The following is a 25,056-nucleotide window of genomic DNA, read 5'->3' as shown; positions in this document are numbered from 1 at the left end:
CCAGACCTTGCTAATTCAATGCGTCTTATGATTTCGTTTCAGTAATCTAGTTGAGTATTTAGCTTTCTTCCCAGGTATATGAAGCTTTGGGAACTCTGAAGAATGACTTTAACAGCCTGTGACTTTCTTCTGATAATATGTTCATCCATATCTTAAGTTGGTCTTCTTTTTCCGCTAATAATACAGTGCCATCGGCATATCTTACATTGTTAACGATGATTCCATTAACTCTGGCACCTTCAGGGCAATCTTCAAGAGAAGCTCTGATTATTTGTTCGGCATATACATTAAATAATAGGAGGGACAAAATGCATTCTTGACGCACTCCTCGTTCTATATTTATGTAATTGGTATTTCCGTTCTCTGTTCGAACGCATTCTGTGTGGTTCCAGTATGTATTACTTAAGACAGCTATGTCGTGTCTAGCCATCCCTACGTATTTTAGCACCTCAATCAATGTTCCGTGTTTTATGCGATCGAAGGCCTTTCAAAAATCAGCAAAGCACATATTCAGCCACTTTTGAACCTCAAGATACCTTTCTGTCATCAGTGTCAATACCATACTTGCTTCTCTAGTGCCTGTACCTTTTCGGCTACACATCTACATATGTTTTGTTTATTTTTTAGATTGTAAGGAATAAAACACTGAGTTAGTGTACGTTCATTATTTATGTAAAATATTTATAGTTTACTCCTTTAAAGGAGAATAAAATTTAATGCGAAAAGTATTGGTTTTCCGATAGATTTTATAGATCATATTTTCCTATAAATTTTAAATTAATTTAAAAAATACAAAAGTAATTAATTTGATTTATGTAAAAAAAGTACTTAGGTACTTCAATTGAGCTAACCGTCTATTTCTTCGCTTTTTAGTAACACATTTCTTGTAACAACGTCCCATATTTTAATTTGCGCAAATAAAGAAATAAATAAAGTCTTTATAAATTAATTGAGTAATACTACATTTATACAACAGCAGTTCTTCACATGTTCAAACCTCATCTAAGCTTTCCATGGTAACAGGACATTATTAAAATAACTTTACAACTTTTTTACATAACCACTGAATACATAATTAGTGAAAAATAATCCTATCATTTACACAAATAAAGTTTATCCAAGAACATTCAAAAACTGAAATAAACCGAAATAGCCATCTCTACCTTTCTAATGACAATGTCACTGTCAACATAATGTTACATCTGCAGTTTCCATACCAGTGAGAATTTAACTACACGTAATTTGCCGTGTAAAGACAGAAAAAGTAGGGATAGCCGTAAAATATTTGCGAATTATGTACCCATAGCCTTAACTAATTCTAGTTTGTGAAATTTCTTTTTTGTGCTTTATTTTAGTGTCATACATTCTGCATAATATATGAAACCTAATTTTATTAATCTCTTCGTGTATATTTATAACCAAATATTTGCTTTCACTTTGCTTTTTCATTATAAGTTATTGACTGGCAAGGTGTGTGCAAACTGGACAAGTGATTTTCAGCTGGCTGCTTGTTTTAATCCCTTGTCAATTCTATAATCCTTATCTGTCCTGAAAGTGCTTTACACTATTTCGCTTAGCGTTAATAGTGTGTTTAGGTAATCGGCAACAACTATCCTCGATCATAAAGTTATGTGCTAAAGTTTCCTTTCATGTGAATAACAACTATTGACATAAATAGTTTAGCAAAAGCAAAAAAAAAATTGATGCATATTTTGAATAATTATTTTACGTCATGAAATAATTTTTTTCATTTAGCTTAAATGTCTCGACAGCTAAGCCCATTGACGTGGTACAGTTGATTTCGCAATCAGATTATAGTATACTGTGTAGTGTGCATGTTGAATGTTGTTGAATGTTGAATCTTGTTACTTACCAAAGTCGACTTGAGTATCTTTACAAAGAGACGCTAATTGAATCCCAACGTCTGTGAGTCTGTGGTCCGTCAGGTGACTACCGATCCAACAAAGATAGAAATTATTTTTATCTATTTTAAAACGAATTTAAATGAAATATTATTTCCGAACAATAATTAATCTACTGTCTGTCTTCTTTACTTAGGGCCGGTTGTTCGAACGCTAATCAAAAATGGAATCAACTGATCATTATCAAATATTTAATTACTGTCACTTTCTGTCAATGTCAACTTTGTTTGGGTTGCTAAGAACATAATTGATTACAATTATGAGATTTATTAATCAATTATGTTAATAATTGTTATGTTATTAATAATTAATAATTAACAATTAATAATTATTAATTAATAATTAATAATTAATAATTAATAATTAATAATTAATAATTAATAATTAATAATTAATAATTAATAATTAATAATTAATAATTAATAATTAATAATTAATAATTAATAATTAATAATTAATTATTAATAATTAATAATTAATAATTAATAATTAATAATTATTAATTAATAATTAATAATTAATAATTAATAATTAATAATTAATAATTAATAATTAATAATTAATAATTAATAATTAGTAATTAATAATTAATAATTAATAATTAATAATTAATAATTAATAATTAATAATTAATAATTATTAATTAATAATTAATATAATCAATAATTAATAATTAATAATTAATAGTTAAGAATTAGTAATTAGAAATTAATAATTAATAATTAATGATTAATAACTAATTAATTAATCAATTATGTTAATTATCATAATGATAATTCACATAATTAATTACAATCAACTGATTGACGTACGAATGAGGGGTGTTGTTATTTGATGGTTGTTAAGGGGACTTAATTATAATCAACTTCTTGATTAGCGTTTGAACAACCAGGCCTTAGGGTAGTTTATAACTAATTAATTATATGTGGTTGATTTAATTCAACCGTAGTGAATACAGTAAAACAGAACATGAAAATTCTAAAACGCTATCAGAAATGGTAGTGCTAAATAGTAAAAAATATGTGTGACCTATGAAATGGAGACCGTGACACTTACAGAGTAATCAGCGAATAGGTTAAGAACAACATAGAGGGCAATCGAACCAGCTAAGTTATGAGAGTCTATGAGAGAACATAATATATATGAAATGAGGATTTGCGAAGCATGACGAACGTGGAAGCTGTAATTGGAAGAATTGGGCAAATGAAGTGGAACTGGGTAGGACAAGTGACACGGCAAAACAATGAAAGGTGGATGAGATACATTATACATTGAAGACCACGCGCGTACAGTCGTAGTACTTGCAGTATTACAGTTTTTCTTCATTTAGTAAGATAAGGGTCTTTGATTTTTCTCTTTTTACTATTAGTACGTTCTTTAAAGGTCAAATATTGCAAAACCACAAAATTTTAAAGAACCGCTTGGATTGACATGAAATTTGGCATACACATCACTAATAAGTCAAAGAAAAATATTGTGCAGATGTGTGCTTTTGCCCTGGGGGTGACTTTCACCCCCTTTTTGACTAATGGGGCAACTAAATGACTAATTCTAAGCAACTATTGTTCTATAAAGATTTTTCACCAAGTTAATACTTTTCGAGTTATTTGCAAGTGAATATGTTAATTTTTTTACAAAATAACCACGTTTTCAGACGGTTTTTCGCAAATAACTCAAAAACTAAGTATTTGGTCGAAAAAAATTCCTATTAAAAATATAGCACGAAAAAATTAAAAAACATGGTGTATACACTAGGTCACTACACCTAGTAGAAGCAGAGTTATAGCTAATGAAAGATAGGTTCATATTCGTCAAATTCCAAATCGAATATTTTAACGTGCCATAACCAAAATACGAAGCACTTTCTTTGGGCAATCCCATTTTAACTTTTTTAAAGTGCTTAAAAAATTCTTATTTTTGTTTTAAAAAAAAAATTAGCATCAAAAGTAAACAAGTTACGCTCAAAATAAAGTTGGTCTCTTTTTTCTTTGGTAAGAAATCGGGAAAATCACGGCATTTCAAAGCATTTCAAATAAACTTAATTGTTACCACTTCACAAGTTTTTTACTCGCGTATGTATTGATCATAATATGATCTGTAAGTTTCATCGGTTCAAAGTCCTTATTTTTGAAAGAGCTGTAGTTACAAGGGCTTGAACGAGTCACTTATCACGGGTGTATGCAAATTTCGAAACACCGAATCTTAACCAATATTTGTCATACAGAAAAACAAAAAAATACAAAATATTCAGAAAAATAAAGCTGACTTTTTTTATTGTTTAAGATTTTTGGTATCTCTAACAACTTTTAAGTTATTTTGAAAAATAGCATTTTTTCAAAATTAAAGTTTTTAAAAATTTTAATTTAAAACTAAATTGTTTTAAGAATAAGTACTTTGAATCGATGAAACTTACAGATGATATAAACACAACATAAGTAAATTAACTTGTAAAGCGGTAATGACTAATTTCATTTAAGTTACTAATTGGGGGGTGATCTTCCTGATTTTTTTTTACCAAAACAAAAGGAACCAACTTTATTTTGAGCGTAACTTGGTTACATTTGACGCTAAAAAATTTTTTATAAAAGCAGGAATAAAGCTTTTTTTAAACACTTTAAAAAAGTTATAATGTGTTTTCCCCAAGAATGCTTCATTATTTGGATATTTCACATGGAATTATTCTATTTGGAATTTTTCGAATATGAACCTATTTTTCATTAGCTATAACTCTGCTTTTGCTAGGTATAGAGACCTAATATTACACCGCTTTTTTTCACTTTTTTATAGGCTATAATTTTGGTAAGAATATTTTTTGAAGTTATACTTCTTTACGCGCGATATGAGGGTGAATTTTTATATGTTAAAACCTACGATCCGGGCGCATGCGCATTATAACTTTGTTCTGATTGGATGTTCAAAGGACATGTCAAAAATTATCCAATGTGGCAGCTGTGGTTTGGACGGTTGACGGTTTGGTTATGTATGGTTGTTGCGTTTTAAAATTTGTGGGAAGAGAAACAACAAACAAAGGTTAGTTTATAGTTATACTGCCTTTTTAAATATTTTTCATATTATATTTTTGAAGTTATACTTCAAAATGTTTTAATTTATGTATGTATCAGTCCAGAAAATGTGTGGAAAGAATATATTAGTGTTTTTAAATATATTTTTCTACAAACGTGTTAAAAATGCAATTTTTAGGACTCCATAGGAGCGTTAAAAATGCTACTTTAAGGCACTAGTGCTTTAAAATTTTTAAGGCACTGCAGTTAAAAGTGAATTGTCAAATTGTGAAACGTCAAAATATTTATATTTCATTTATTAACATTAATATTAATAATACAACTTGCGCAATTTGAAAAAGGTGGTTTAAAAGGTTTTTTATTATAATTTTGTGTCTTTGGATTTGTCTTCCTTGGGCGTAAAATAATAAAACATCTATTTTTATATTTCACTTGTCACCGTGATGTATAATTATGTATATCTGAGAGGTAAGTAGCATGCGGCTTGATGGCCATGTTGGTAGAGCATTAGACCAGATATCAAAAAATCGCGAGATTGCGGGTTCAAATCCCGGACGATTTATACTTTTTTCTTTTTTTTTTTAATATTTGGCATTGTTAAGTTTTGGTTCATTTTTGGTAATTATTGTTAATTTTTTGTATTGTAACTGTTAAGTAGGTATATTTATTTCGTTGATATTATATTATAATAGAAGTATAACTTCTTACGTGCGTACAAAGTACACACACATTCTTTTTTTCGACAAAATGCCTACGTTTTGAGTTATTTGCGAAAAACCGTCTAAAAACGTGGTTATTTGGAAAAGTATTGATTTGCTGAAAAAACTCTATAGAACCAAAGTTGCCTACAATTAGTCAGTTTATCCATTTCGGGACTTATCTTGAACATATATTTTTTCACCCCCAGATGGGGTGAAACTCACCCCTAGGGCAAAAGCACACATCGACACCATATCAATTTTTTTCTTTGAGATGTTGGCTATGCGTATGCCAAATTGCATGTCAATCCAAGAGGTTCTTTAAAATTTAGAGCAAAAACCGTGAAAGAATGTACTATATCCCTTTCTTTTATTTATTAATGCATCTTTCCATTTTACTCTGTGAGATCTCGAAGTCTCTATTTTTTTATATACGTCACGCATATTAATTCTAATCCTCAGTGGTCTTGATGATTCTCTAACATAAAAATTGTTGCATTCACAAGATATTTTATATGCACCTGTTTAATCTCCCCTGTATATTATTTGGTTTTGTTTTGGACAGAATAAATTTCAGTGTGTTGGTTGTTTTGAATCTTGTGTATTTATTCTGTATCCTAGCTATTTACAAGCCCTTTACATAATATGGTATTGTTGTTATCTTCACAGCCCTTCTTGTGAGCATTTCTGGTTTGGCTTTTGTGTTCTGTTATTTTATTTAAAACAAATTTAACATTAGACTGATAGTAAATAAACGTATCTACACAATACTCTGGGCTAATTAGCAAAATTCATGGAAAAGTTATTTACCAGCAATTGCTGGAATCGAATTATAAGATCCTATATATTAATAATATAGGTATGCAAAGTCCGCAGATAGTGTGCTACTTTTTTTATAAACAAAATGGCGCCGACAAATCGTATTTCTTTCAATTATTGCTCTATAACTCCGAAGAATTTAATTTTACAACAAAAACACTCCAATAAAAATTCACCACAATTAAATTCTGCATACAGATATGTTTTTCCCGATTTGCTTCGACGAAAATTTTCCTCGGAAAATGCGGGTTTTCCCAACAAAAACTCTAATTTTCAAATAAAGTTTTAGGTAATAGACAATGCGAAAACGGCGGGTTCGAAGGGAAAAATATTCCCATGAGATTTTTTTGCATAATCACATTCGTGAGACATCCCAGAATAAGGTTCAAGAAGTCGCCCAAGTGAAAAGTGGGCCAATTTTTTTTAACAATTTTTGTTTTAATCAAATTGCAAGAATCAATATTTTTGGCCCAACAATTTTTTCTTTAATTTTTTGGACCATTCTGGATTAAAAATGTTTCTTATAATTTTTCTCTAAAGTTTATCGTTTTCGACTTATAAGCAATTTAGGATTGAAAAAAACGAAAAATGGCGATTTTCAAGGCTTAATAACTCGGTTAAAAGTTATTATTATGAAATTCAATATGTGACTAAATCAAAGTTTGAAGCCCCCCCTACAAGATCCTGAAGAAATTTTTGTCATTATTTTATTACTAAGCTATTATTTTTAAGTAATAATAATAAGCGTCATGCACGTGTGCGGGGCTGTAAATGCTGAGTGCGAGAGAGAAGCTATTCCAACAGTCCAATTTTGCATCTTACTCGCACTCATATTTACAGCAGCGTCAATACGATACAACCACTCATTGTTATTAATTAAAAATAACAGCTTAGTAGTAAATTAATGACACAGATTTCTTCAGGATCATGTAACGGCGACTTTAAACTTTGATTTAGTCACTTTCTGACTTTCAAAATAATAATTTTTGACCGAGTTATTAAGCCTTAAAAATGGCCATTTTCGCGTTTTTCAAATTTTAACTTGCTTATAACTCGAAAAAGATCAACTTTAGAGGAAAATTATTATAAGAGACCTTTTTTGTCCAGAATGGTCCAAAAAACCTAATAAAAAATTAGTCCGGGCCAAAATATTGATTTTTGCAATTTGATTTAAAAAAAATTGTTAAAAAAAATTGGCTCACTTTTCTCGTGGGAGACTTCTTGAACCTTATTCTGGGATGGCTCACGAATGTGATTATGCAAAAATATCTCATGGGAATATTTTTCCCAACAAACCCGCCGTTTCCGCCTTGTCTATAAGAAATTAATAATCAATAATTAAGTAACTTAGTGACATCAAAGCTTTCTTGGTATAGATTGTAATTCCAGAAGCCGGTGAAAATTAGACGAATATTTTAGCAATAATTCACTTGTAAATTAACAATTTACGATCGCAATAATAACCAAAATAATTATGATACATTGATCAAACTTGTAAAGATTATAAAGATGAGATGATTATTTAATATTTTATCGACAAAATATAAATTTTTCGTTTTTTTGCATAATCTTTAAATTTTGAAAAAAAAATAGTTATAATACGCTGGTCTAATTAGTAAAGTACAAAGAAAGGTTATTTACCAGCAATTTTATTGCTGGAATCGAATATTATGATCCTATATATTAAAAATGCAGGTATGCAAAATCCGCAAAAAGTGTGCTACTTTTTTATTAACAAAATGGTGCCCACAATTCGTGATTTTTCAATTATTGGTCTATAACTCCGAAGATTTTAACTTTATCCCAAAAACACTCAAATAAAAATTCATCCCAATTTAATAATACATAGAGGCATGTTTTTCCCGATTTGGTCCGACGAAAATTTTCCTCGGAAAATCTGGGGTTTCCCAACAAAATCTCGAATTTTCAAATAAATTTTTTGGGCAAGTAATTATTTATCAATCATTAAATAACTTAGTGAAATAAAATCTTTCTTGCTATAGATTATAACTGCAGAAGCCGGTGAAGATTAAACGAATATTTTAGCAACAATTCAATTGGTAATTAACAATTTACAGTCGCAATAACAATCAAAATAATCATGAGACATTGATCAAACTTAGAAAGATTATAAAGATGTGATGCCTATTTAATATTTTGTCGACAAAATATAAATTTTTCATTTTTTTGCATATTCTTTAAATATTTAAAAAAATAGTTATAAACAAATTAACATTTCTCAGAAATTGTTTATTATATTTTAATTTAAAAAAATACTTAAAATACGTATTTCAAAGGTCTTGAAAGTGAATGCTTTAAAAAAAATTTCCAACCATTTGCAAAAAAGTTATGAAACATCAAAATAAATATACGATTGCTCCGTTGTTTATAATTTGTTTTAATTGTTTCAAAGCTTAAAAGTGAGTCTGTGGTGCAATCTAATTACTCACAAAAATATCAAATATGAGTTCAACGGTTATATTTTAATCAAAGATTAATATACTCTTTTTTGTAATTTTTAGCGCGAAAGTACGCTTGATACAGAGCCGGAGCTAAAATGTTCACTCGAAGCGACTGACACGCAGCATAAATATACATACTAAAATTTTATTTATTAAGTGTACGTCGCGCGGGCGGTCGTCGCTTCGAGTGAAAATTTTAGCTACAGTACTGTATTAGTCTACTTTCGAGCGTGTAAATTACAAATAAATATATTTATAATCTTTAATTAAAATATAACGATTAAACAAATAATCGATATTTTTCGTAAATAATTAGCTTGTACTTTAAACTCACTTTTACGCTTTGGAAGAATTAAAAGAATATATAAACAACGTAGTAATCGTATGTTTATTTTGCTGTTTCATAATTTTTTTGCAAATGGTTGCAAAAAAGTTTTAAAGCATTCATTTTCAAGATATTTGAAATACGCATTTTAACTATTTTTTAAAATTAGAATATAATAAAAACTTTCTGAGAAACGTTAATTTGTTTATAACTATTTTTTCACATTTACAGATTATGCAAAAAAATAAAAAAATTATATTTTGTCGACAAAATGTTAAATAGGCATCTCCTCTTTATAACATTTCAAAGTTTGATCAGTGTTTCATAATAATTTTGGTTATTATTGCGACCGTAAACCATTAATTAACAATTGAATTGTTGCTAAAATATTCGTTCAATTTGCACTAGCTTCTGGAACTATAATCTAACCCAAGAAGGCTTTTAAGTTAACAAATTATGTAATTATTATTGGTAGATAATTACTTATCTAAAACTTTATTTGAAAATTAAAGATTTTGTTGGAAAAATTTGCATTTTCCGAGGAAAATTTTCGTCAGAGCAGATCGGGAAAAACATATCTCCATGCAGAATTTAATTGCGGTGAATTTTTATTTGAGTGTTTTTGTTGTAAAGATAAAATCTTCGGAGTTATAGAGCAATAATTGAAAAAAATACGATTTTCGGGAGCCATTGTGTTTATAAAAAAAGTAGCACACTATCTGCGGACTTTGCATATCTATATTATTAATATATATAATCATAAGCTTTGATTGCAGCAACAAAATTGTTGTTAAATAACTTTTCCCAAAAATGGTCTATTCTCCGATAATCAGCCCAGACTATAAACAAATTAATATATTTCACTTGAGAAAATTATTGTATAGACTCAAGAAATTAAAAAAAATATTTAGAACAATTTGACTTTTCTATAGTTTTATAACACGATATAGTTTTATACTTATAAAAACTCCTTAAAGATGTATAAAAAAAACTGCACCATTTATCAAAGCATGTTTTTGTTAAATATTACAACAAAAAGAACACAAAAAACTGTAAACTAAAATATGATTTTTAGCTTGCGTAACAAATTGTAATATCAAATATTTACATTTGGGGTTGCCTTGAATAATTCCCTTTGATCTTGGTTTTCGCACCCCATTTCTGCCATTTTATATAGACTATTTGATGTAGTGTATTTAGTAAAGGAACCTTAGTCGACACCGAATTATATGAGGTGAAATTATATTTTCGTTGGATTAGCTTAGGTTAGGTAAATATTGAATTACCTACAGAAATACCTAAATTTGAATTTTTGAAACTATCTTCTTTTTGATACTAGCATTTACATATTCCATATCGTAGAAATTAAGCACAAATATTTTTAAATTTTATTGCTCACAGTTGCCACAATTAATAAGTCGAAGGCATATAGTATTAAATTTATTTGTTTTATTTTTAAGACTTGGTTTTCACTGTGAAAAATGACAAAATCCCTAATTCAAGAGAAGTAAAGATAATATTTATGGACTACATGCCCATGTCAAAAATGGATGGGTCATATGAACCACCAGGTGACGTAATTAGACGATATAAGAGCATAAAATAATAAGATTCAGCACTATGCCGTCACTTGTAAGCAGTCCAACCGAGTGCTGGTGAGAATTAAAAAGTGCAGGTGAGTGGGTACATTTTGGTCATATATTTTTGTACGGCATTTTTACCATCGGTAGATCCATGAAAAATAATATGAAAGCGCGCAGTGCCGTAAAAAAATGGTGAGCCACAAAGTTGATAAATTTTTTTGATTCACTGACCATTTCCAAGGTAAATTTGGTCATTTCATTCTGTACGGCATCAGTTTCATACTGTTTCAATACAACTTCTAATCCATTATTCCGCAACGCCGTACAAAAATCATGCGACAAGGGGAAAAATCGAGGGTTGTAATCCCCTCTCTTTCCGTGGTCCGGGGGGTGATTTGAAAAAGTACGGCTTAGCTTCCAAAACATTATCTAGCACTCAAAAGTACTATTAAAAATAATGCCGTCAAAAAAGTATTGTTCATTTGAATGTATATTAATAATTATGTTAATTTCATGGTATACTTGATCTATAAAGCTAAAAAAATCATTTGACTCTATACGGCCACGTTTTTTTTAACATGATACTGTAAAATAAAATTGTTATATAGTACTGCCGTTTAAAAGAAACTGTTCTAAAAAAAATTATAGAGAAATACAAAAACAGAAATTTTTTAAATTATTGCAAAAGTTTAAATATTCATAGATTAATAAAATATAGCAATTTTCTACATTTATGCTTTGTTTTAAATAGTACTAAGATAAATAAATTAGGAAAAAATGATTCCGTACATTTTAATGCAGACCATATCTTTTAGGCTGATTAAAATGACGCTACCATTTTAAAGGTGTAGTACTTTAGGGTCATTTGATACTGTACGGTATTTTTTTAAACATATTTTTGAAGAGAACAATTATTGATAATATGATAAAATTATTATATTATGACGTGTAACTTAAGTTAAAGGTTGTGTAGGTATATAGTATCCAAGAATTGAAACTAAATCCTAGAACTAAAACTATCCAAGAATTGTAAATCCCAGTATCAACAATTTTGTATACTATTTGGTTTAATATACTATATTTCAAACATTATTGATACATGTATATAATTGATTTGGTTCATTGTAATGATGTGAATAAATAAAACAACTATTTTTTAGAAAAATTACTACTAGAAAACGACTACTTAGCACACAGTACAATATTATAGGCAGGTGTAGATATATATGCCTACAAATGCAAAACGTTGCAACAGAACGTTGCTCGTTAAGCGATATAATATAATGTAAATTATATTTATTTAATATTTTTATTACTTTTTATCAATATGAATTTTCAGATTTGTACGGCGTTAACTTTTTATAAATTATTGTATCAAGTACAAATAAACTATCTAAATGCCGTATAAAAAAATATAGTTATAAATTTCACCTTACCTTTCGTCATATGGATTTTCCTTACATTTCATTCTGTGGATTTTTCCTTGAGCTTTTTTATCCCTACAAACGTTTGGACAAACGAAAATGTACGGCATGTAAAATAATGTTATCTCTGCATAAAATACTTTCAAAATAAATTAATTTTATGGTGTTTCAAATCACCCCCTGGACCGCGGAAAGAGAGGGAATTGCAACCCTCGATTTTTTCCCCTTGTCGCATGATTTTTGTACGGCGTTGCGGAATAATGGATTAGAAGTTGTATTGAAACAGTATGAAACTGATGCCGTACAGAATGAAATGACCAAATTTACTCTGGAAATTGCCAGTAAATCAAAAAATTTACCAACTTTGTGGCTCACCATTTTTTTACGGCACTGCGCGCTTTCTTATTATTTTGCATGGATCTATCGATGGTGAAAATACCGTACAAAAATATATGACCAAAATGTACCCACTCTACCTGCACTTTTGAATTCTCACCAGCACTTAGTTGGACTGCTTACAAGTGACGGCATAGTGCTGAATCTTATTATTTTTTGCTCGTATATCGTCCTATATACTTCACCTGGTGGTTCATATGACCCATCCATTTTTGACATGGGCCTGTAGTCTATTACCCCCCAACAAAACTTTCACCTCTTGTTCGATCAGTCAAACACAACATTCCAAATCAACAACTCTGAGTTTAAAAGATTCCTTGTGCAGGCATACACCGATCCTACGTAGGTCAAACCAATCATAGAATCTAAAATAGGATTTATGAACATTCCATTTCTGTTCGCAATTCCGACTCAATTTCTGCTCTAGGTCAACACCATCTTCATACAAGTTACAAAATTGATTTGGAAAACTGTGGAACCATAGCCCCCATCCATTTCTACAAACGAAGAATCATCCGAGAAGTCATAGAGATTAAAACACGGAAGAACTGTCTCAATAAAAGAGATAGATCGACATGACCCCTCGTCATGACCAGATTTTCTTTATTATTGAACAAGAGTGCTAAAACTGCGTTAAGGTTAACCCTTAACTGAAGAGACTTCATTTTAGCACACGAACGGAGACATGCCGTCTGGCAGAATATTTTAAATTTATTTTTAAATATAGTAAGTATTATATTGGTTATAAGCTACACTCAATAAATTTAAAATATATTTAAAATTGGAAAAATTATTAACAGTAAATCATATAAACGCTTAAGAGTAAAATAATTTACGGTTATCCCTACTTTTTTCTGTCTTTGCACAGCAAATTACGTGTAGTAAAATTCTCACGGTATGGATGTGTAAACATTACTTGACAATGTCATGATTAACTTTAAAGAGATGGCTTTTAAATTTTCTTGGATAACTGTTACTTGCTTAAATTATTAATTCAGTTAATTAATATGATTATTTAATTCATAGGAGATTCTGACCAATAGAAAGCTACAGAAATCTAAATTAAATCGATAATTTTTGATAATTTCCCGTCGTCAAGTATATTACGTCATATGCCCTTCGTTGCTACGAAAAAATACATTCAGTGACATTAATGACAATGAATGTTTTAAAAATTATAAAAGTGATGACTTTCAACCGTAAAATATTTATAACAACTGTGTGTTTAATTGTACTAATTTGTACTTACCTAAATAAATTACAGTAAAATTTTGATTTTGAACAGTTTTATTCATGAAATAATCGCAACAAATTGCACTCGATCTCTAAAATTAATATAGAATTTTTGCCCTCGTGACACTTTGACATAATTTCACTCGCTTTCGGCTCGTGAAATTAAAACTGTCAAAGTGTCACTCGGGAAAAATTCAATAATTTTAGAGCTCTTGTGCAATTACTACTGATAATTTGTTCACTAACTATGTATTCAGTTCAATGATTTATATGCTGTACAACAAAAACTAATACTCAATCGAGAAAAGAAGAAAAGTGATAAAGTGATTTTTTAATAATATATTGTTACTATGAAACGCTTACAATTTTGATCATCTTTAACAACAACATACTTGGAGCACAGAACATATCCTGGTGTATTCTCTGCTTGGATCTTCCATAAATAATAAACAATAAATAACTTTTGAATAATTTCACGTCTTAAATCAATTATTTATCAAATACACTATCAATATTATTTAATCAACAACTAAAAATATTCCCGATGCCATATCAAATATTTAAAACAGTCACTGTCTTCTCACCATATTCTATTCGACTCAGTGCGTTGTATGACAAAGATAGCGAATGTTCCATTTGGAAAATATCACCACGGACATGGTGTCAATTTTTTTCGAATCCTGAAACAACTAATAAATATTTTAAAAAAAATTTAAAAGCAGAATGAAAGACTAAATTAAGTGGACAAACATAGTGGAAGCGGTTTCCGCTTACGGACAAACCGCGCGAATCTGAGCGGTTGTCGCGCGCGTGAAGTGAAGACGGGTAAAAGCGAGAAAAATGGTTCAAATTTGTCAGTTTCGTCTATAACTTATAGCAAAATTTCGTCTTCTGATGACGATATGATTGCTTTTGATTATATTTTGACTAAACCAAAAAGAAAAAAAGTTGGTATACATTTGCTTAATCGCGAAGGAATAAGTTATGGAGAATATCATCATCTATTTCAAAACTTACAATAAGATAATGAAACAAAAATAAATATCATTCTCCCTCTTGTCACAAATAGAGGGTTTTTAAAAAACGGCAGCAATCAATGCCTCATTATTCATTGTACAAACATTAAACCCGCGCGATAAAAAGCGCAAAAAACTAAATTCTCATTCGAGTAAAAGCGACAAGGCTGGTTAAAGGGGTTGGCCCGCGCGAACCTGCTTTAACTATGCACGTGTACATTTAAAAACGTGCATTCATTTTGAAAACGTTTAGCCCGGCGCAAGCTAATCCTAAGCGAGACATAATCTGCACCGGCGAATTGCGTGGCCAGTTTTGTGAAGCACGCTTTTAGGCGAGAGACCGCAAATTGAACCCATCCTACACTCAGTGCAAGCGTTCGTAGGTCTCGCTTGGGAACGTTTGTCATCGGCGTGCAGTTTTCTTGGGTCGTGGGACGCCTGACTCACTGCCAGTTGTTTATTTGTACTTGTTTTTGTTTGCGAGATGGACGTATCTGAAATGAATACGGATAATACCTAAGTACAATTTATTGTGATAAATAAAAATATTAGCATAGTCAAAACCCCGAGTGAAAACTGCTTGGTTTTTTTCATTAAATTCTGATAAATTTTGGTAGACTAAATAAGCGGCGATACGGAATTAATAATCAAAGTTGTGCCTTTACAATAACACATTAGAAAAATAAGGTGAACAATTATTCATGCTACTTAAAACCGTGATCGATAAAAATATCATATTACCTCAAATTCAACTTGTCGGCATATTATATTTTTGTTTATGCTTAAAAATTAAAAACGAACTATATGCAGATAGGATTATTTTTTATGACCGACCAGTAGCGGAGGGATTAATAAATAACTCTCGAGATTATTTTAAATATGTAGGTATTATGTGCAGAAATAAAATACTGAGCGTAAGATTTCTTTTTATGCATCCACTTATGATCAAATTCGATGTTTTTGAAAGTCATAATGCTACGACTACTAGGGACGTCTAAGATATCTTTAAAAGGTTACGAGTTAAATACAAGTACGGAAATACCGATTTAAAGTTGCCTACTCAACTCAGTTCAAGGATCAGATACATAAGTATTTTGTAATCAGTATTTGTCCTCAGTACTACTGGCACAGCCAACGGTTTGGTCAAGTTGGGTTCAATATGCGGTGCACTAGAAACATAAATGCATGGGTCACCCGTCCCACCGCGCCGGCGCAGGTTGTGTCTCGCTTAGGTTAAATTTGCGCCAGGCCTTATAAGCGGGTCCACGCGGTTTGACCGTAAGCAGAAACCGCTTCCACTGTATTCGTGTACTAATATCGAGGGCCGAAAGTCCCTTAGAATAAATAAAAAGTTTCTTTTGAATAAGATATTTGAAATTTAAAATTACACTACATTTTCTCTTAGTTTTTCACCCTTGTAACTTATTAAAATAAACATTTTATAGAAGTTTCCAGAGACTTTCGGCCCTCGGTAAGAACGTAATATTTCATTCTGCATTTAAATTTTTCATAAATACTTATTAGTTTTCTCAAGATTCGAAAAAAATGAAACCTATTTAAATAGCATTGGAGCCGAAACTATCTACCGATCCCCTTAAAATGCGCAGCTTTTCATTTATCGTTACAGAAAAAAAGGAAATACTTCAAATATTTCTCTAGGTGATATGATAACGCTAAAAAATAGTCCAACTTAAACAGAAATGAAAAAAACAACTTACATAAATTGATATTATAAAAAATGTACTATACACTCATTTAACGTAATCAAATTAGTCACACGAACAGAGGCAAGAGCCTGACAGAATCATAGAAGGCTAAAGAATCTAAGTAAACAGCTGCATTTTACTTGATATCGAAAAAATATCAAGCTCCTATCTGATTTCCAATAGTCACAGTCCAATAAGCAAGACAAGCTTTTGTTAAAATTACACGGCTAAAATGTAACCAAAATCTTTCTTTTGATCTTCGCTGAAGGATGATTAAATGTTATGTGTGATCCATAATGCTATACGGCATGAAGACGTGAGCATTAAAAATATCATCCATTAATAAATTGAAGGATTTCCAAGTATTAAGATGTTAATGCGAAAATGTTAATGTTAACGAAATGTTAATGCGAAGAATGTTCCACATATTATGGAAAGTAGTTAGGGTGAGAGAAGAGGAAATTTTAAAAAGGCAAATATTGAGAATTGCACAACTTGATCCAGGTATCAAATATTGGGTATAGACCAGAGCATTTAGGACTAAAAACACCGTAATAAATCTATTTTTAAATAAAGCACCTAGAGACTTGCAACTTTTTGAATTGCAGAAATAACAACAATTTTAAATCATCTTTTTAATCCCTCCTTATAACACGACTATATTACGATGCAAATCTAAAAATTTTATATTTTGTAGACTCTTTCCAAATATTTTCTATCACGTGTCTACTATTATCCATTTTAATACTTAGAAGTTCAAACTTAGTGTTGGACATTCGTATATGTTTCAGGCAACTATTAATAGATATTTGAATTAAAATCTAGAAACCAACTGAAAATATCAGAAAATTAAACTTAAAAATATATAATAAAATAAAAATGTATACCATTTTTATTCAGTTGCAATGCGAAGGCAAAACAATCTTACTTTTCAATTAGAATACGGAGTCTAGTCCAGTCCCTTGAATCGCGATTTTCGGCTCTTATTGGAGCCTTCATCGGAAGGAACGTAGGCACTGTTCTCCATATTTTAACTGATTCGTATCGAGAGGTTTTCCCACCCATTGCAACTGAAGTGATGATAGTAGGTGGCTAGCGCCATCTGGCATTGAAAGACGAAGTAGTTTTCAATCCTAATAGTAAATTATTAATATTGAAAATATTAAAAATATTACTAAAAGATTTTTAAATTGAAAACTTATTGGTACACTTTCCTGGTGACACCTCCAAGACTTCTACAATTTGCAAGTCAAATGGATGCTGCAGTGAAGACGAGAGGGAAGGAATTCTACACTATGCAATTCACATTCCCCGTCTGCAGCTGGTAAAGTTCCAACAGAAAAATGCACCTAGTTACTCTACGGAGTAATACGACTATAAAATAAAAATGTATACCATTTTATTCAGTTGCAATGCGAAGGCAAAACAATCTTACTTTTCAATTAGAATACGGAGTGCAGTCCAGTCCCTTGAATCGCGGTTTTCGGCTCTTATTGGAGCCTTCATCGGAAGGAACGTAGGCACTGTTCTCCATATTTTAACTGATTCGTATCGAGAGGTTTTCCTACCCATTGCAACTGAAGTGATGATAGTAGGTGGCTAGCGCCATCTGGCATTGAAAGACGAAGTAGTTTTCAATCCTAATAGTAAATTATTAATATTAAAAATATTAAAAATATTACTAAACGATTTTTAAATTGAAAACTTATTGGTACACTTTCCTGGTGACACCTCCAAGACTTCTACAATTTGCAAGTCAAATGGATGCTGCAGTGAAGACGAGAGGGAAGGAATTCTACACTATGCAATTCACATCCCCCGTCTGCAGCTGGTAAAGTTCCAACGGAAAAATGCACCTAGTTACTCTACGGAGTAATACGACTATAAAATGAAAATGTATACCATTTTTATTCAGTTGCAATGCGAAGGCAAAACAATCTTACTTTTCAATTAGAATACGGAGTGCAGTCCAGTCCCTTGAATCGCGATTTTCGGCTCTTATTGGAGCCTTCATCGGAAGGAACGTAGGCACTGTTCTCCATATTTTAACTGATTCGTATCGAGAGCTTTTCCCGCCCATTTCAACTGAAGTGATGATAGTAGGTGGCTAGCGCCACTACTTCGTCTTAAAAATATATCTTTTTTATTTAGCTTAATGCCTCAACAACTATGTAATAGCCATTGGCATGGTACAGTAGATTTTGCAATCAGATACCTAGTGTAATAATCAGCTGCCTAGTGTAATGTGTAGGGTGTGTGCTGAGTAAATGTCTTTTTACGTCGCAAAGTCGACTTCATTGTCTTTACAAAGAGACGCTCATTGTATCCGAAAGTCTGCGGTCCCTCCGGTGAGTACCTACCGATCCCAAAAAGATAGAAACTATTTTCACTCATTAATGTTTAATGAATGTAACAATATTAAAGGGTTCTAAAACCGATTTCCGGGGTGGAAATCGAGCCGAGAAATGAGAAATCAAGTACAAAACGCAAATCAACCGGCAAGATGTCTTAAACCTCGCATCCTTTTAGTAGAAAGAGCGAGGACCAAGGAGGGTCAATAAATGGCCACACATAAATTAATCAAAAACGTGCTTCTTTATTTAAACTAATTTAAGAATAACACTTTTACATTATTCCTAGTCGTGAATGGAACAGTTAAAAGATACGAATTTATAATTTACCCGAAGTCTTCGGCTTTAGTGGTATTGGCATCATCGTAGGATACAGACACATTTTTGATTTCTTGCTGTGCTTACCGCATACATACTTGCATTTTGAACAAACTATGGTTGTTTTTCTCACTTATTGGCCTTTTTTCTTTTAGATTTTGCTAATTTGACACATGAATGATATCGTCCCTTTCCAGTTTGGGATGATACTGAAGGTACTCAAGTGGATTATTTATAGTCCACTGTAAATTTTTTATAAAAGTATGAGGAAGTGATTTAAATTACAGAAATGCTAATTATGTCATCTAATAGGGCAGTAGTACGCCGACAACTACTAATTATTTGAGATTTTTAGGAACAAAGTTATTTAGAAAATCGGATGTAATGCAATGTTGTGGATACTTTTTAACCCTCCTATTAAGCCTAGGGTTAATAACACTATATGGCGAAACCGACACATTAACACTGAGATGAAGTGAAGTATTTATAAAGCATGTGTACTACAAATAATGACCTATGCATCAGAAACAAGACCTGAGAAAGCCACAACAAAAAAACTACTAGAAACAGCAGAGATGAGAGTACTGAGACGAATTACAGGAAATGCGCTGAGAGATCGAAAAAGTATTGAAAACATCAGAAGACAACGTAACATAAAGTGTATAAACAAATGGACAACAAATAGAAAAAAAGACTGGAATGACCACATAAGCAGAATGGGAGAGACATACTTGGTCAAAATAGCAGACGATAAATCACCAATCGGTAGAAGAAGTATCGGCCGCCCGCGCAAAAGTTGGAGTGACATCCTTCTATCCGCCAATCAACAAGCAGAATTGCTATAAAGAGGAAGAAGAAGCAGAAGAAGAAAAATAAGAAGAAGAAGAAGAAGAAGAAGAAGAAGAAGAAATGGAAACGTTAAGTATATATTGTTATGTAAAATAAATATATATGTTTTAATGACAATTATCATATTATAATAATTGTCATTAAAACCTATCTGTGGCTAATCCCATATAAACACAACATGTAAAATATTTTCTGTAAAAATGTATAAACATTTTCAATTTCGTTGCAAACCGAAAATGCAGCAGCATTATATTCTAGTTCAATCGGAGAGTGCAGGAAGAGCCTATACCGGTTTCTGGGCTTTTTGTCCCATCATCAGTAGAGCCATATCCTCTTTTCTCCGATTGAACCAGATACCTCGACACGTGTCCTCCCAGATTGCAACGAACGAAATGTTACGAATATCGTAGCGACATCTGCTAAGAAACAAACTAAGTTGTCAATTAAGTAGTATAGAAACGAACAATAAATACCGAAATAAACCGAAAATAAAAATAATATCCATCTGTTGTCAATCTGGTGGTATGGAGAACGATATTTATTGTCGGTTTCTATACTACTAGATCGAGAACTTAGTTTGTTTCTTAGCAGATGTCGCTACGATATTCGTGACATTTCTTTCGTTGCAATCTGGGACAGCACGCGTCGAGATATCTGGATCAATCGGAGGGAAGATGATATGGGTCTACTCACGATGGGGCAAAAAGCCCCGAAACCGGTATAGACTGTTCCTGCACTCTCTGATTGAACTAGAATATAATACTGCTGCATTTTTGAAAATGTTTATACATTTTTAATTTATTTATTCTTTTTTGGAGTACTTAAGAAACTTTCTCGTTGGAGCTTTACCACGCTGAACAGATGGGATGTGAATTATTTAAAATTTCTTCATTTTAATGTTCGCCTCGGCACCCGTATGGCTTATAATTTTTGAAAGTCGCGGAGGCAGCAACCAGAGAGATTTCCATCTGTTTTCAATCTGGTGGTATGGAGAACGATATTTTTTATTGTCGGTTTCTATACTACTAGATTGAAAACTTAGTTTATTTTCTGTAATTTAGATTATATGCTAATTTAAACATGATAACTAACTTGTATTAAAATTAATTAAGTCATAAAATTTACCTTCGCTTAGTATTAGCATAAATTTCGGTAGCTTAACGCTAGATATGCTAAAACTTATTTATTTGGATTGATGTTGCACCGTCGTCATATCATTAATTAAATTCTTGTAAAACTCTTAGGGACAAACACTAAACACATCCCTCGTTAATCAGCGTCCTTTTTAGTTACCCGGCAACAACGCCTTTCTTGCTTCATTTAAGTTGCAAGCGGTGCCAAAAGGAGTAAAGTATAATAACCTGAAGACCCGGACCATTCGTCACTGTGTCGGTCCGGTTAAAACAAGGATCTTCCATCAGACTGGGTCCGACTTGGGTCAGACATCGCCGGCTATCCGTTACTCCGGAACCATTTCAATGATTTAGAACTTCTTAACGCTAGGGACTTCAAACTGATTATTTAGTATTATAGCCGAATCTGTTTAATAAAAGGCTTAAATGGAAGCGGTGTTAGATGAAATCGATAGTTACTATATGATGGCTTGTGCTTAGAATTGGTAATATACAGAGATGTACTTAAGCAATCTCTATAAAACTCATTGCAGTTATTTATGTGTGCTGCGTGTTTAACATTTTTTATTAATATCGTTTATAACTTATTTGAACTTACCCTTATTCTTGATTATAAACAAACCGAATTATCTAGTAATTTCACCCATGATTAAGTAATTTAATTTTAAACTCTTTGAAAACCTATTTAGTTCATACAGATTTACTTTTTTTCTAAACTTATCTTTTGAGTGCTACAGAAAAACCTAAAAGAATAGCCTCTTTATGTTTAAACTTTGAGCTATTATGAACAAATTAAAAAATATGTGTGGTAACGACTAAGTTACGGACTGTGACTTATTCAATTAAAATATACAGTGCTAGTCAAAAGTCCCTACACCCCCTCGTATCTTTTGAATGGTTATACCTATAATAGTGAAATTTTGAGAGAGGAAATAAACGGACGTAAGCTTCTTAACTAGTCATGACAGGTGACGTAATAGTGACAGATGACGTTACAGAGCCACTGTGAGCGCTAATTTTAAATGGGACCTTATGGCAAGTGCTACCTCGTTTGAAAGGTATTGAAAATACCTATTCAGTCATACTAATGTTGTTTGAGTTTAAGCTAATTTTGATAAACAAATAAAATAAATATAAAATTGTAGTTTCGCATTTAATTAATAAAAATTCAAAATTCCGCCAATGATTACTTGTCAAACAGGTTGATGTTGACGTAAAAACTACTAGAGAATTAAAAAACGTTAACTTTTTTCACATTAAATCCATAGGCGGACATTTGAATTTTTATTAATTAAATTTGAAACTACAATATTATATTTATTTAATTTATTCACCAAAATAAAAATCAACTTATACCCAAAAAAACTAGTATGACTGAATAAGTATTTTAAATACCTTTCAAACGAGGTATCACTTGCCATAAGGTTCCATTTAAAATTATCGGTCACAGTGGCTCTGTAACGTCATCTGTCACTATTACGGCACCTGTCATAACAAGTTAAGAAGCTTAGGTCCGTTTATTTCGTACCTCCAAATTTCACTATTATGGGTATAACCGTTCAAAAGATACGAGGGGGGTACGGACTTTTGACTAGCACTGTATATAAAATAGTAGGTCTCTTCAAATATAAGTGCATATTGACGTCTTTAAAACACGCGCGATTTTTCGACATTTTACGCTTTACGCCGATTTACCCTTAGAAAATCTTATTTTCTGTTGCAGTTCAAAATACACACAAGACTTGTTAATTTGTTTTGCAATGCCTTGGCCAATTTCAACGAAGTGAAGTAGTTATCTATTATCTATCGCAACATATTTGTATTTTCACAGTTAATTTTCCATTATCCGCAAAACAACGATCAACAATTGTATCTTTATTGCGTAGATGATCAGTACAAGTATAAGGGTAACCATTTATAATAAATAAACAACAAACATACATAAAAATATAACTTCACTCATCTGACAGGAATTTGAAAGAAAGGCTTGTGGAATTTCCGAGAAAACGATAATAACTTACACATGTCCAATTTGGCCCCTTCAGATTTCTATGGTAGATTTGTTAGAAAAATTATTTAATAAATTTAGTAAACAATATTTTTTGTGTTAAATAAGGCTTTGTGTCATAATATTAAAAGTCAAAAATATAAAATTATTATTGCCTCGAATAAAAAAACTACAATACTACTCTTAACGTGTAGTAAAATTTATATTGCAAAACCTCCAAATTTTAAAGAATCGCTTGGATTGACATGAAATTTGGCATACACACACATAGCTTACGTGTCAAAGAAAAAAAGTGATAACCTGCAGATGTGTGCTTTTGTCCTGGGGTGAGTTTAGGGGGTGAAAAAATATACGTTCAAAATAAGTCCACAATTTATAAACTGAATAATTCTAAAGCCGCGTCCTCACTGGTAAAAATTTGTGTTCGAAGTAAATTGTGCTAATGTGGACGTGTTCGTCTCATAAAATGGATGCAAGAATTTTCGACGCACACAATGCAGACGCTCCATCGGTTTTCGGTTTTTGGGCGAAGATCAAAGGAATTGCGTCGAATACAGTTTGTAGTGTGGGCGCTTTTTTTACAGTGGTTGTTTTTAAGTCACTCTACACATTCTGATCAGACGCTCACAATAAACGATGAACAAAAATATTCGATAGTCGAGCAGTTAAATATACAACGCAAATTCTTGCGACGAACAATAAGTTCAATACTATGTAAAAATTTACCAGTGAGGACGTGGCTTAAGCAACATCTGACCTATAGAGTTTTTTCCTATGGCCGTGCTAAAAGAGCCACTTTCACGCACACATTTCGTTTCCGAAAGTTGCACTTTCTCGCACGGCGTGCGTGAGAGTAAAATATCTTGTAATATGGCATTATAATATATTATAATACATGCAATACACTAATATCTAGATATTATTTACTAATTTAATTCAAATTTATCTTATTGTGTTCATGTTTTAATGTAATTAGCGAGATAATATATATATATATAGTGGCTAAACACCCCTTTAGGGGTTACGCCGCTTACGCTCTCTAGATCTATGTTTTGAGGTAGATCAGTCCTCATGTTCGTTATTTAATTTTCTCTGTTATTTTTCTCCACTCTTTCCTGTCTCTGGTTTTCCCTTTCCAATGTCGTATGCCCGCATTGTTGAGATCACTTACTACTTCTTGTAACCATGTAGATCTTGGTCTTCCACGTCTTCTTTTGCCAGCTGGTGTCCATTCCAATATTGAGTATATCGTCGTAGTTGATCCGGATCTCCATATGTGTCCTAGCCATTTTGCTCTTTGCTGTTTTATTTTACATACTATATCCTCCTCGATTTCTTCCAGTAACTCAAGGTTCGTTCTTTGTCTAAATTCATTGTCATTTATTTTTATTGGTCCTAATATTGCTCTTAGTATTTTTCTTTCTTGTATTCTAAGGTTTTCCTCTTGTTTTTTTGTCATGCTAAGAGTTTCGGCTGCATACATCATCGTCGGTCGAATTATTGTTTTGTATACTTTCATTTTTGATTTCTTACTCAATAACTTATTTTTAAGTAATTTTTTATTTGCATGGAAGCTCTTATTTGCTGTAATAATCCTTTCTTTGATTTCGGTTTCTCTTTCTCCATTGTTTGTTATTAATATTCCTAAATATTTAAATTTTTCGACTTCTTCAAAAGTGTATTCTCCTACTCTAACCTTTCTGTTTTCAAAGTTTTTGTCAAATCTCATTATTTTGGTTTTCTCTTGGTTTATTTTTAATCCCATTACTTTTCCTTCTGTTACCATTTCG

This window comes from Diabrotica virgifera, chromosome 2, assembly GCF_917563875.1.
Source record: "Diabrotica virgifera virgifera chromosome 2, PGI_DIABVI_V3a".
Lineage (NCBI taxonomy): Eukaryota > Metazoa > Arthropoda > Insecta > Coleoptera > Chrysomelidae > Diabrotica > Diabrotica virgifera.
Note: the sequence above shows the minus strand (reverse complement) of the source record.